We start from the raw sequence: 11,764 nt of genomic DNA, 5'->3' as shown, positions 1-11,764 counted from the left end.
AGTTTCTAAAAACTTCCGAATTCCGCTTTTGATCAAAAACCCAACCAAATCACGCCCGAATAACCTAAAATTTTGTACACACATCCCAAATAGCATAACGAAGGTACTGTGACTCTCGGAATTCCATTCCGACCCCTATATCAATATCTCGCCTACCAACCGGAAATTGCCAAAATATCAACTTCGCCAATTCAAGCCTAAATCTACTCCGGACCTCCAAAACCCATTCCGATCACACTCCTAAGTAATAAATCACCTCCCGAAGCTAACCGAACCATCGGAACTCACATCCGAGCCCTCTAACACATAAGTCAACATCCGGTTGACTTTTCCAAGCCTTCCTAAAAGAGACTAAATGTCTCAAACTTCACCAAAACCAATCCGAATCCAATCCGACCAACCCGATACCTCGAAACACGGATAAACAAGGCATAAAGAAGCAGAAATGGGGGAAACGAAGCGGTAACTCATGAGACGACCGGCCGGGTCGTCACAGTTCCACTACAACTTAAGATTAGGAAGCATGGTAAGTTTATAACCACATTCAACAACGAAATTTCACTTTAAGTGCATCACTCATTGTATGCCTAGTTTATTAATGACTCATTATTTCTAATATTAGGAGGTGTAGTTTCAAAATTAGAATAAGAAAAAAAAATATAAGCAATTACATAGAATCACAAGAAGTAATGATAGAGAAATAAAAGATAAATAATGTACAAAGAAAAATATATTTTAAAATTTTAAACGAAATTAAAAAGTAAAAATAAAATTAAAAAATTAAAAGAATAGAAATAAAAAGTTATAAAGAAAATAAATTAAAATAAAAACAAAAAGGAAAGAAACTAAAAAGCAACCTTGTAATTACACAGTGTAATTTCCACCAATTCTCACCTCCCCCTTGAGAATTGGAGAGTGTAATTACACCCCTCCAATTACACCCAATTCCATGCTGACCAAGTAATTACTTGGCCAAACAAACATGCCAAACTGTGTAATTACACCCAGTTACACCCAAATCCATTTCCAAGGTGACTTTCCAAACAGGCTCTTAAGAATTATCTCAAATTACCTAAAATACTAATCATGATCATGTGGTATAGTACTAGTCCATAAATACTGGGTATTATAGCTTGGATCGTATTTTATCTCAAAATGTCAAACTTCCGCGATACTTAATTTTTTCGATTCGTTTACCCTCTGACCTTTATAACACTTACTTATCACTTATTTTACATATCATAAATACATATAACCTCAAAAATAGTCTTGTCCTCATCCTAAATACTACTATTAAAGTATTAAAATATTAATAAATTATGGTACCATATAAAATCAATACATACACTATTATTTCATTAAACATCCATGTAAAAATACATATATTTTCTCAACTTCTAATTTTTCTAATCTCATATAAAGAGTACAAATTTTGGTATGCTTAATTCTTAAAATGGTAAAAAGATAACCTTCTTTTCTTGTGAGAAAATAATTTCTATCTTTACAATAAAGAAAATCTCATAAACTTTCTCATATTATGTGTATAGTTTAAAGCATATTCGGAAGTAGTAACATTAACTATATAAAATCATATTTTTCAAACTTTTTACGAAAATATTCCACTCAAAATACCATGCGAATGTATATAACGGTATCAAGATTGTTAAACTTACGGGGTCTTACAATAACGTAGTCACAAATCCTCTATAATCTCATGAATGTTCTTAATATCTTCAAGCTCATATGGATTACTAGGACTTATCCTAATATTAAAGTACGGGATGTAACATCCTTCTGCCCTTTAAGACATTCTTCCTCGAATGTTAAGTCTTAGAGATTTACAATTTTTTTACTATGGTCTCCTTTGTAAACTAAACTAAAACCCAAACTATATCTGAAGTCTCGACTATTCACAACCTTTTGTACTTGAGTATCTCGTATTTTCTTCCCCTTTACCTTATTCAATCTTACATCTTATCTTCTATTTCTTTCATAACCTTCCTTCCACGTAGGTGAAAATTACGCCTTAAAACTCTATTATGATACATGCACCTCTTGTGCATACAAAATATGGTGAAAGCTTCATACTGACTTCTTACGACTAGGTTCTATGGCACGATTTGGAAACAAAAGAAAGGTAACATTTCCTAAATGCCCTATAGCCTCTCAACAGACCCATAAGTGAGACTCTACTAGGCACAACTTTGTAGACTTCCCTAGGACACGACCCGCTCTGATACCACTTTGTCACGCCCCAAACCTTGGGAGGCATGGCTGGAACCCGGTGCCGTACTAGACCGAGAAAACCACTCTGTAACCTATTTGTTTTTCTTCTGTAACTATCATGGACCAACATGGCCACAACTCATAATGTATAACTATAAGTGGGCAACACTGTATCAATAAACTATCGTTCCATAAACATGAATACATATGGGCCGTCAAGGCCTCTGACATACTGTACAAAGCCTCTAACATTATTTGACATCAAATGGAATATAAGTCTGTAGCAAAACTCTAACACGATGACTCATAGACTCGGCTGCACTCCGAATGAGGTTGAGTCTTACCGATCCTTTGCTGAATGCCAATCTCGTCCACTATGAGGGCTCGTCAAACTGATTATCCCTGCAGGCATGAATGCAGAGTTCCCAACAAAAGGGCGCCAGTACGAATAATGTACTGAGTATGTAAAACAGAACTGAAACACAACAATAAGTCAACATTAATTAAAGACATATAAGAATCAATCTGAATCTCTGAAGTGCCACCGTATATGCATACTTATTATACTTACATATATAATGATTTTTTTTAGACTATTTCTATTATCCATATCTTATCTTGCATGACTGCCCAACTAATAAGTGGTAACTGCCCGACAGATCATAGCGTGGTGGTAAATGCATGAGTGTCACGACCTAGATTTCCCACCCTCAGGAGTCGTGATGGCGCCTACTAATGAGAGCTAGGCAAGCCAACCCTTAATTACCTTTACCATTAACCAATTTACCACTTTTAGCAATTATCAGTGATATCATGAAAACAGCGGAATAAAATAAATAAGCGGAAGTCTTAAATTAAAGAATCTCAACAACAATGCAGAAAATCAACATAAACCTCTACCAGGGAACTGGTGTCACATACTCACGAACTACTAAGACTGCTAAATACAACCGTTTGAAGGAAAATATTATTGTTTGTCTCGAAATATATGAGATAACAGACTGAAATAAAAGACAGAAGAGACGCCGGGCCTGCGAACGCCTGCAAGGCTACCTCGGTGTCTCACTGGACTGAAGGCTAACTCCCGCGCTACTGCAGCTGCTGTCCAACACCTGGATCTGTACAAAAGAGCAAAGAGTGTAGTATCAGCACAACCGACCCCATGTGCTGGTAAGTGCCTAGCCTAACCCCGGCGAAGTAGTGACGAGGCTAGACCAGACTACCACATAAAGCTGTGCAGTTATATATATATATATATATATATATATATATATATACACACACATCTACAGCGGGAAAATAAAAAGAATAAACATTTTAAATGGGAGGGGAACATGCTTCGGGGATAGCAGATAATACAGAATTTCAAGAGAATAATAAGGAACATCAATGAATTAACTCTAACACGGATAAGGGAATAAAAGCAGATTTCACTGTCAGTACACATCTCATTGCAGGCGTGCAACCCGATCCCATTTCTTAATGTTTCCGTGGTAGGCGTACCACCCGCTCCCATTTCATCAAATCTCGTGGTAGGCATACCACCGGCTATTTCATCATAACTCGTGGTAGGCGTACCACCCGCTCCCATTTCATCAATATCTTGTGGTAGGCGTACCACCCGCTCCCATTTCATCAATATCTTGTGGTAGGCGTACCGCCCGCTCCCATTTCAATTCAACACAAAGTCACAATAAAATTCCGGCAAGGAAAACAAAAGCAATATAATAATAATTTCCCGGCAAAGGAACAACAATATCAAAATAACCATCCCGGCAAGGGAGAATCAGCTATAGCCAAATCCTAGCTCAACTCTTACTCAGCTCGATTAATACCAGTACTCAAGCATAAATAAAGTCCACGAAAATGAACTAAATCTCTACTCAATATCAAGAGTCATCAATTTAAAGCATCCGAAGTGTCATTTAAGAACACAACAACTATCAATTTAAGACTCACGGTCATGCTCGACACCAACGTATAGATACTCGTCACCATGCCTATACGTCGTACTTAACAAGAAGCAATTAGCAAATAAGACTCAACTCCTATTCCCTCAAGCTAAGGTTAAACCAAACACTTACCTCGTTGCTTTGAATTCAACTCAAGCCTCAATTATAGCTTTACCCCTCGATTTCACCACCAATCCGCTCGAATCTAGTCACAAGTTACTTAATTACATCAATAAACGCTAAATGAATCAATTGAATGCATAAAAATGAATTTCCCAAAGTTTTTCCCAAAATTTCCAAAATTGCCCCCGGGCCCACGTGGTCAAAACCCGAGGTTCGAACCAAAACCCAGTTACCCATTCCCCCACGAACCCAAATATATGATTTGTTTTGAAATCGGACCTCAAATTGAGGTCCAAATCCCCAATTTTAGAAAAATCTAGGGTCTACTCAAAACCCCTAATTTCACCCATGAAAATCATTGATTTTAAGTTGAAAACATATTAAATGATGTTAATGATTGAAAGAAATGAGTAAAAATTGACTTACAAATTATTTGGAAGAAGTCTTGTTCTTGGAAAATCGCCTAAGGAGTTGTGTTTTGAAAGTGGGGTGAAAAATGGTTCAAAATTCGACTAAGTATAAAATATGCAGGTTGCAGGTATGGGATTTGCGAACTCGGGTTCGCAATTGCAAACCCTGCAGGTATGGGAATTGCGAGACAAAGTTCGCATTTGCGAACACTGCCCAGAACTCCGGGCTTCGCATTTGCGAGCCAAAATGTCGCATTTGCGACAGGCTCTACTTCGCATTTGCGGACCAAATGGTCGCATTTGCGACCCAGCTACAGGACTTCCCTTCCTCGCATTTGTGATGCCAGGCTCGCATTTGCAAGCTCGCATTTATGAGACCTGCTTCGCAAATGCGATAATTGCAGAACTGAAGATACCAGATTTTCTCTAAGTTCAAAAATGCACTCACGGCCTATCCAAAACTCACCCGAGCCCTCGGGGCTCCAAACCAAACATACACACAACCTCAAAAACATCCTACGAACTTATCTGTGCGATCAAATCGCCAAAATAACATCATATACATCAAATTAAGCCTCAAAATCCATGATTTCTTCCAAATTTCATAAAACATCCAATTTTTCATTTTGAGTCCGAAACACGTCAAACGACGTCCGTTTTCAACCAAACTTTACAAATATATCTAAAATCACATATAAGATCTGTACCGTTCGCCGGAACAAAAACACGGGCCCAATACCGACACGTTCTATTCAATTTTCATTTCAATTTTCCTTATTAATTTCAGAAAAACAATTTTACTCAAAAATTCGTTTCTCGGGCTTGGGACCTCGGAATTCGATTCTGGGCATACGCCCAAGTCCCATATTTTCCTACGGACCCTCCGGGACCGTCAAATCACGGGTCCGGGTCCGTTTACCCAAAAGTTGACCGGAGTCAAATTTATTCATTTTAACATCAAAATTTAGCAATTTTCATAGAATTTCATATTTAAGCTTTCTGGCTACGCGTCCAGACTGCGCACGCAAATCGAGGCAACCCTAAATGAGGTTTCCAAGGCCTCGGAAGTACAGAATAGGTAAGAAAACAGGTGATGACCCCTTTGGGTCGTCACATTCTCCACCTCTAAAATAACCGTTCGTCCTCGTACGGACAAAAGAAAGAAGTACCTGAGTCCGAAAAAATATGAGGATAACGACTCCGCATATCAGACTCGGACTCCCAGGTCGATGCCTCAGGAGGCTGACCTCTCCACTGAACACGAACAGAAGGGAAACTCTTGGATCTCAACTGACGAACCTGCCGGTCTAGAATAGCCACCGGCTCCTCCTCATAAGACAAATCCTTGTCCAACTGGACAGTGCTAAAATCTAACAAGTGGGCTGGATCGCCGTGATACCTCCGAAGCATGGACACATGAAACACTGGATGCACGGCTGATAAGCTCGGCGGCAAAGCAAGTCTATAAGCCACCTCTCCCACTCGATCAAGGATCTCAAACGGGCAAATGAACCTAGGGATAAGCTTGCCCTTCTTCCCAAACCTCATCACGCCCTTCATAGGCGACACTCGGAGCAATACCCGCTCACCAACCATAAATGCCACATCTCGAACCTTGCGGTCTGCATAGCTCTTTTGCCTAGACTGAGCTGAACGAAGCCTATCCTGAATGATCTTGACCTTGTCCAAGGCCTGCTGAACCAAATCTGTACCCAACAACCGAGCCTCTCCTGGCTCAAACCATCCAACCGGAGACCGACACCGCCTACCATATAAAGCCTCATAAGGAGCCATCTGGATGCTCGACTGGTAGTTGTTGTTGTAGGCAAACTCCGCTAAAGGCAAGAACTGATCCCACGAACGTCCAAAGTCAATAACACAAGCTCGGAGCATGTACTCCAAAATCTGATAGTCCGCTCGGACTGCCCGTCCGTCTGGGGATGAAATGTTGTGCTCAACTCGACCCGTGTGCCTAACTCTCGCTGAACTGCTCTCCAGAAGCGCGAGGTAAACTGCGTACCCCGGTCCGAAATGATAGATACGAGCACACCATGAAGGTGAACAATCTCCCGAATGTAGATCTCAGCCAACCTCTCAGAAGAATAGGAGACTGCCACAGGAATGAAATGTGTTGACTTGGTCAGCCTATCAACAATGACCCAAATTGCGTCAAACTTCCTCCGAGTCAGCGGAAGTCCAGTAACAAAATCCATAGTAATCCGCTCCCACTTCCACTCGGGAAGCTCAATCCGCTGAAATACACCACCAGGCCTCTAATGCTCGTACTTAACCTGCTAACAATTCAAGCAACGAGCCACATATGCTACGATATCCTTCTTCATTCTACGCCACCAGTAATGCTGCCGCAAATCCTGATACATCTTCGCGGCGCCCGGATGAATAGAGTACCGGGAGCTATGGGCCTCCTCCAAAATCAACTCTCGGAGCCCATCCACATTAGGCACACATACTCGACCATGCAACCTCAAAACTCCATCATCATCTAAGGTAACATGCCTGGCACCTCCGCGATTCACCGTGTCTCTAAGGACACACAAATGGGGATCATCATACTGCCGACCATGAATACACTCCAATAATGAAGAACGAGCGACCGTGCAAGCTAACACACGACTGGGCTCAGAAACATCCAGTCTCACGAACTGATTGGCTAACGCCTGAACATCCAAAGCAAGCGGCCTCTCACCGACCGGAATATAAGGAAGACTGCCCAAACTGGCGAACTTCCTACTCGATGCATCGGCCACCACATTGGCCTTCCCCGGATGATATAGAATGGTGATTTCATAATCTTTCAACAACTCCAACCACCTCCTCTGCCTCAAATTCAACTCCTTTTGCTTGAACAAATACTGAAGACTCTTGTTATCCGTGAACACCTCACATGGCACGCCATACAGATAATGCCTCCAAATCTTCAATGCGTGAACTATGGCTTCCAACTCCAAATTATGAACCGGATAGTTCTTCTCATAAATCTTCAACTGCCTCGAAGCATAGGCAATGACCTTGCCATCCTGCATCAACACTGCTCCAAGCCCAACACGGGAAGCATCATAGTAGATTGTATAAGGCCCTGAACCTGTGGGCAAAACCAACACCGGTGCCGTAGTTAGAGCTGTCTTGAGCTTCTGAAAGCTCACCTCACATTCATCTGACCATCTGAACTGGGCACCCTTCTGGGTCAATCTGGTCATCGGGGCTGCAATAGATGAAAACCCTTCCACGAACCGTCGATAGTAGCCTGCCAATCCCAAGAAACTCCGGATCTCTGTAGCTGATGCTGGTCTAGGCCAGTTCTTGACTGCCTCTATCTTCTTTGGGTCCACCTGAATACCTTCTGCTGATACAACATGACCCAGAAATGCAACCGAACTCAACCAGAACTCACACTTGGAGAACTTGGCATATAACTGACTATCCCTCAGAGTCTGAAGAACCACTCTAAGGTGTTGCTCGTGCTCCTCCTGGCTGCGGGAATATATCAATATATCATCAATGAAAACTATCACGAATGAGTCCAAATAAGGCCTGAACACTCGGTTCATCAAGTCCATGAAAGCTGCTGGGGCATTTGTCAACCCCAATGACATGACCAAGAACTCATAATGCCCGTACCGAGTGCGGAAAGCTGTCTTAGGGACATCGGATGACCTAATCCTCAACTGATGGTAGCCAGATCGCGAGTCAATCTTGGAAAATACCCTGGCACCCTGAAGCTGGTCGAACAAATCATCAATCCTCAACAGTGGATACTTATTCTTGATCGTTACCTTGTTCAATTGCCGGTAGTCAATACACATTCTCATTGACCCATCCTTCTTCTTGACAAATAACACTGGCGCACCCCAAGGTGAGACACTGGGTCTAATGAAACCCTTCTCAAGCAAATCCTGCAACTGTTCCTTTAACTCTTTCAACTCCGGCAGGGCCATGCGATATAGGGGATAGAAATGGGCTGAGTGCCCGGTACCAGATCAATGTGGAAATCAATATCCCTGTCGGGTGGCATACTTGGTAGGTCTGAAGGAAAAACATCAGGGAACTCACAAACAACGGGCACAGAATCAATAGAAGGAACCTCAGCAGTGGAATCCCGGACATAGGCTAAATAGGCCAAACACCCCTTTTTGACCATACGCCGAGCCTTCACATACGATATAACACTGCGGGTAGAATGACCAGGAGTCCCTCTCCACTCTAAACGAGGCATACCCGGTAAAGTTAAGGTCACAGTCTTGCCATGACAGTCCAAGATAGCGTGATAGGGTGATAACCAGTCCATCCCCAATATAATATCAAAGTCGACCATATCTAAAAGCAACAAATCTACACGAGTCTCCAAGCCCCCAATCACCACAACACAAGAATGATGGACTCGATCGACCACGATAGAATCACCCACCAGCGTAGACACATAAACAGGAATACCCAATGCATCAGTAGGCATGACCAAATACGGGGCAAAATAGGATGACACATACAAATACGTAGACCCCAGATCAAACAACACTGAAGCATCTTTATCGCAAACCAGAACCGTACCTGTAATGACTACATCTGAAGACTCAGCCTCTGGCCTGGCTGGAAGAACATAACATCGGGGCTGGGCCCTACCACCCTGAACTGCCTCTCTGGGACGGCCTGCTGCTGGCTGGCCTCCACCTCTAACGGCCTGAGCTCCACCTCTAGGACCTCTACCTCCTCCTCTAGCACCTCTACCTCCGCCTCTAGCTGGCTGGGCGGTCTGTGGAACATCTAGTGCCTGAATCATAGGACGGGGTCCCTGCTGCTGCGGAGAACTGCTCGAAGCTCGAGGGCAATACCTAACAATGTGTCTCTTGTAACCACAAGTAAAACAAGCCCTCGGCGGACGGCCCTGGAAACTCTGAAGCGGCGGTGCACTGATAGGTGCTGATGGTGCACTATGAAGCTGCTGATCGGAAGAATGCGTCTGAGAACCACGACCACCTGAAGTACCATGGGAGACCTGGAGCGCTGACTGGAAGGGCTTAGGAGGATGACCCCTATCATACGAATCTCTTCCTTCAGATGAGGCACCACTGAATCGGCCTGACTGATGGGGCCTCTTATCTACCCTACGACCACCCCTGTGACAATACCATCTCAATCCTCCAGGCCACATTGGCCGCCTCCTGAAAGGATATCTCGCTCACAGCCTCTCTAGCCATCTGGAGACGAATAGGCTGAATGAGTCCATCAATAAATCGTCTCACTCTCTCCCTCTCAGTGGGAAGTATAACAAGAGCATGGCGAGCCAAATCAATAAACCTGGTCTCGTACTAGGTGACTATCATGGACCCCTGCTGGAGATGCTCGAACTGCCCCCGATAGGCCTCTCGCTGAGTAATAGGGAGAAACTTCTCCAGAAATATATGCATGAACTGCTCCCAGGTCAAGGCTGGAGATCCTGCTGGTCTAGCTAAATAAAAATCCCTCCACCAAGTCTTGGCGGATCCAAACAACCGGAATGTAGCGAAATCAACCCCATTGGTCTCAACAATACCCATGTTCCGAAGAACCTCGTGGAAGCTATCCAAATAATCCTGAGGATCCTCGGTAGATGCACCACTGAAAGTAGTAGTGAAGAGCTTGGTGAACCTATCCAATCTCCATAAAGCATCGGCAGACATAGCTGCCCCATCATCGGCCTGAGCTACCACACCCGGCTGAGCTGCTCCAACTAGCTGAACTGCTGGAGTCTGAATCGGGAGAGCTCCCTACTCCGGAGTACGAGTAGCAGGAGTCTGGGCCCTTCCTCCAGCCTGAGAGACACTCTGCATAAGACCCACCAATCGGACCAGAGCGTCCTGAAGAACTGGGGTACCAACAAACCCCTCTGGGACCTGAGCTGGGCCCACCGGAACTGCTGGGGCTGGGGCCGGAACATCCTCGTCGAAGTCAACCTGAGGCTCCGCCATTGGTGCTGCTGCTCGGGGCTGAGCTCTGCCCCTACCTCGGCCTCTGCCCCTAGTGGTAGCTGCCTGGGGCTCGGACTGCTGATCAGAAGATGAGGAAGCACGTGTTCTCGCCATCTGCGAAAGAACAGAGTAGAAATTCAATTAGCGTTGAGAAACCAAACCGCACGACAAGAAAGAACAAATGTGAAACTTTTCCTAACTCGGTAGCCTCTAGGAGATAAATATAGACGTCTCCGTACCGATCCCTCAGACTCTACTAAGCTTGTCTGTGAGTTGTGAGACCCTTGCAACCTAGAGCTCTGATACCAACTTGTCACGACCCGGATTTCCCACCCTCGGGAGTCGTGATGGCGCCTACTAATGAGACCTAGGCAAGCCAACCCTTAATTACCTTTACCATTAACCAATTTGCCTCTTTTAGCAATTATCAGTGATATCATGAAAACAGCGAAATAAAATAAATAAGCGGATGTCTTAAATTAAAGAATCTGAACAACAATGCAGAAAATCAACATAAACCTCTACCCGGGAAATGGTGTCACATACTCACGAACTACTAAGAGTGCTAAATACAACCGTTCAAGGAAAATATAACTGTTTGTCTCGAAATACATGAGATAACAGACTGAAATAAAAGATAGAAGAGACGTCGGGCCTGCGAACGCCTGCAAGGCTACCTCGGTGTCTCGCTGGACTGAAGGCTAACTCCCGCGCTACTGCAGCTACTGTCCAACACCTGGATCTGTGCAAAAGAGCACAGAGTGTAGTATCAGCACAACCGACCCCATGTGCTGGTATGTGCCTAGCCTAACCCCGGCGAAGTAGTGACGAGGCTAGACCGGACTACCACATAAACCTGTGCAGTTATATATACATATACAGCGGAATCGAAATACAGATACAAGTAATCAATATGGGAAGAGGGAAAACATGCTAGGGGGAAATACAAATTCAAGTAAAAGTCGTCAGCAATGAAGGATTAACACAACTCAGACATTAATAAAGAGACAGAAAGCAGCAAGTGCACGGCATCACCGTTCGTGCTTTTACTCTCATCCTCACCAAGCAATGATATATATAATGTGCACGG

This window comes from Nicotiana attenuata, unplaced genomic scaffold, assembly GCF_001879085.1.
Source record: "Nicotiana attenuata strain UT unplaced genomic scaffold, NIATTr2, whole genome shotgun sequence".
NCBI classification, from domain to species: Eukaryota; Viridiplantae; Streptophyta; class Magnoliopsida; order Solanales; family Solanaceae; genus Nicotiana; species Nicotiana attenuata.
Note: the sequence above shows the minus strand (reverse complement) of the source record.